General features: G+C 47.9%; 1 pseudogene; it reads left to right on the forward strand.

Annotated features, from left to right (window-relative positions):
- The first annotated feature begins 311 nt into the window (after positions 1-311).
- LOC111150396 lies at positions 312-1205 on the forward strand (annotated as a pseudogene).
- The last annotated feature ends 1934 nt before the right edge of the window (positions 1206-3139 follow it).

Below are 3139 nucleotides of genomic sequence, written 5' to 3' on the forward strand. Positions count from 1 at the left end.
TGGAAGCTCTGTGCTTGGACCTTTCTGGACTGTTCCCATATCTCTTCCCTTAACTTATTTGAATCCGTATCCTTTTGCTGTAATATACTAAAACTGTGAGTATAACAACTTTCAGTGAGTTCTGTGAGTCTTCCTAGCAAATAATCAAACCTGAAGGTGGTCTTGGGGACCCCTGAACTCTGCAGTTGGTGTGAGAAGTGAGGATGGTCTTGTAGACTGTTGCCTAGTTTTACAAGATGGAGAACACTATCATGTTAATACTAGATACAAAAACAATGGTCGTAACACCCTCAGTCAGATGGGGCACTGGGATGCTTCTGGAAGCTGACCAAGGAGAATCACAAGTTCAGTTCAAACTCGTATTGGTAGGTGACGATGATGCTGGAAAAACGACATTTGTGAAACGTCATTTGACTGGTGAATTGGAGACATATGGGACACTGTTGGCGGTTGAGGCCCATTGCCTTGTGTTCCACACCAGCAGAGGACTGTTAAGTTCAATGTAGGGAATACAGGGGGTCAGGAGAAATTTGGTGGACCAAGAGATGGCTGTTATATATGCATTCTGTGCGCCGTCGTGATGTCTGATGTAGCATCGAGCGTTACTTCCAAGGATGTGCCTCACTGGCAGAGAGATTTGGTACAAGTGTGTGAAAACGTCCCCATCACGTCAGGTAACATCGAAGTGGGTGTTAAGGACAGGAAAGCTAAAGCAAAATCCATCATCCTCCATCGAAAGAAGAATCTTCAGTACTGTGATGTTTCTGCTAAAAGTAACCACAAACTTTGAAAAGCTCTTCCTTTGGCTTGCTTGAAGACTAATTGGAGACTCTCACTTGAAGTTCATGGTCATGGCCGTTCTTGCCCCACCAGAGGTGAGCACGGACACAGTTCTGGTAGTGCGGTATGAGGCTGGTAGAGGGCTCCCCTCAGCGTGCCCAGAAACACCATCTCTCCATGTGCCGGATAGCTCCATCCTTCTGTGGCTGGTGTACCATGTCATGGTGCCCACGCCAACCACAGGTTGGCTGCTCTCTATGCACGTGCCTTCTGCCAATGAGACCATCTTTAAGTGCCTAATAGGAAGAACATTTGATTTCAAAATCCATTTGCATCATAATAAGAAATGTCAACATTTCATCTGTCCACTAAAGGAAGAGCTGCCAGATTCTCTAAATAGAATTCCAACTGTTGCACAATTTTGAACGGATGATTAAAAAAGATGTTAATTGCTTACCTATGCTAACAAAGTTTCTCCTTGATGGTGACCATCAAGCTTTCAAGTGTTAATCACCCAAAAGTCTAGATCAGGGATTACGTGTGGCTGCTTCGAGCATTAAACCTTATATAAAAAGTTACATCGATGAAAGCAAACTGCGGTAGACTGATTAAAGGCCACCAGTCCCTCCCATGCTCCTTTGCACTGCTCAGTAGGTCCTCCACATCTTCCTCCCATCCAGGGGCCTGCTGTTTCTTCACCCACCCGAGAGTCTGGGCTGGCCTTGTAACCTGCTTCGGCCAATAGAAAGAGGTGGAAGTGACGGGACACCCGCAGTTAAGTCAGGAAGCTTGAGGTTTCTGCCTTGATTCCCGTGGAAGGTTTGGGTTGCCATGTAAGAGTCCATTTAGCCTACTAGAACATGAGAAGCCATGGAGGAGAGGAGACCTGAGGTGTCCTAGTCCACAGCCAGACATGCAAGTGCAGCCATCTTGGATCTTCTAGCCTAGCTGACCCTCCCTCTTGAATGAGTCCAGTTGAGACCCTCAGAGGAAGTGTCTGGCCAAACCAGCACAATCATGACAAAGCATGGACTATCACCAGCACACTTGGGTTGGCTCGTTGTTACACGGCAAAAGCTAACTAAAACACAAGCTCAATTCATCATTAAAAAAATGAAAGGATAGGAGCGCCTGGGTGGCTTAGTCTATTAAACCTCCTACTCTTGATTTTGGCTCAGGCCATGATCTCAGGGTGGTGGAATCGAACCCCACCTCCGGCTCCGCATTCAGCCTGGAATCTGCTTGGATTCCCCTCTCTCCCTCTCCTTAGGCCCCTCCCCCTGCTCTCTCTCTAAATACATAAATAAATCTTTTTCTTTTCTTTTTTTTAAAAGATTTTTATTTATTTATTTATTTGACAGAGAGAGATCACAAGTAGGCAGAGAGGCAGGCAGAAAGAGAGGGTAAGCAGGCTCCCCGCTGAGCAGAGAGCCCAATGTGGGACTCGATCCCAGGACCCTGGGATCATGACCTGAGCCGAAAGCAAAGGCTTTAACCCACTGAGCCACCCAGGCGCCCCTAAATACATAAATAAATCTTAAAAAAAAAAAAAAAGAAATTATAAGAACAGAAGGGGTAAGTGGGTAGGGAGAGAAATGAAACAAAATTGACCCTACCTTGATAACTGTTGTTGAAGCTGAGGATTTATTACAGACTCATCTTTTTTTTTTTTTATATGTGTGAAATTTTCCAAAGTATAAAGGAGAAAATGGAGGAGGAGGGCTGTGTCGACTGTATTAGGAAACTGTATATGCACACTGGACATTTAACACCATTTATAACAGTTTACATTTCATTTTCTTTACATGATTACATAATCACACAATGAAATCATTTTTTTCCCCCACCAGGCCCCATTTCGACTCTCCAAATACTCTCCAGTTCACCCCTGAAAGTCATCGGGATATTATATAATATAGATTTTTTGGGTGTCTCATGAGGTGAACAAGGATGAGGAGCCTGGTCTGACCCCATATCCAACAACCTCGCGGAAGGCAGCTGGCGTCCCCAACAGGGCTCCAACAAGGCAGGCGCTCCAGCAGGGCGCGGCTCCAACAGGGCAGGCGCCCCTGCCCGCTCCCCCCTTCACCCCCGCATCCTTCCCCGAGTGGGAGGAGCCGATGAGAGGCCCGCCTCTCGGCCCGCCCGCTCAGCTCTCCAGCCCGCCCTCCTGCCCAGGGTCTGGCTCGGGTAGTGACTGTGCCCGGCCCGCCTGCCGGTTGGCGCGCGCCCCGTCCTCGGGGTGGGGGTGAGGGTGCTGGGAGGGGCCGGAAAAGGCGGGCCACCCTGAATTACGAACCGCCCCAAACCATCCGGGGAGGAGCCAAAAGCTTTTCTTAGACCGATGCGGCAGTCCTCC

The sequence above is a fragment of the Enhydra lutris genome, unplaced genomic scaffold (assembly GCF_002288905.1).
Source record: "Enhydra lutris kenyoni isolate GAN:26980312 unplaced genomic scaffold, ASM228890v2 scaffoldscaffold23, whole genome shotgun sequence".
NCBI lineage: Eukaryota > Metazoa > Chordata > Mammalia > Carnivora > Mustelidae > Enhydra > Enhydra lutris.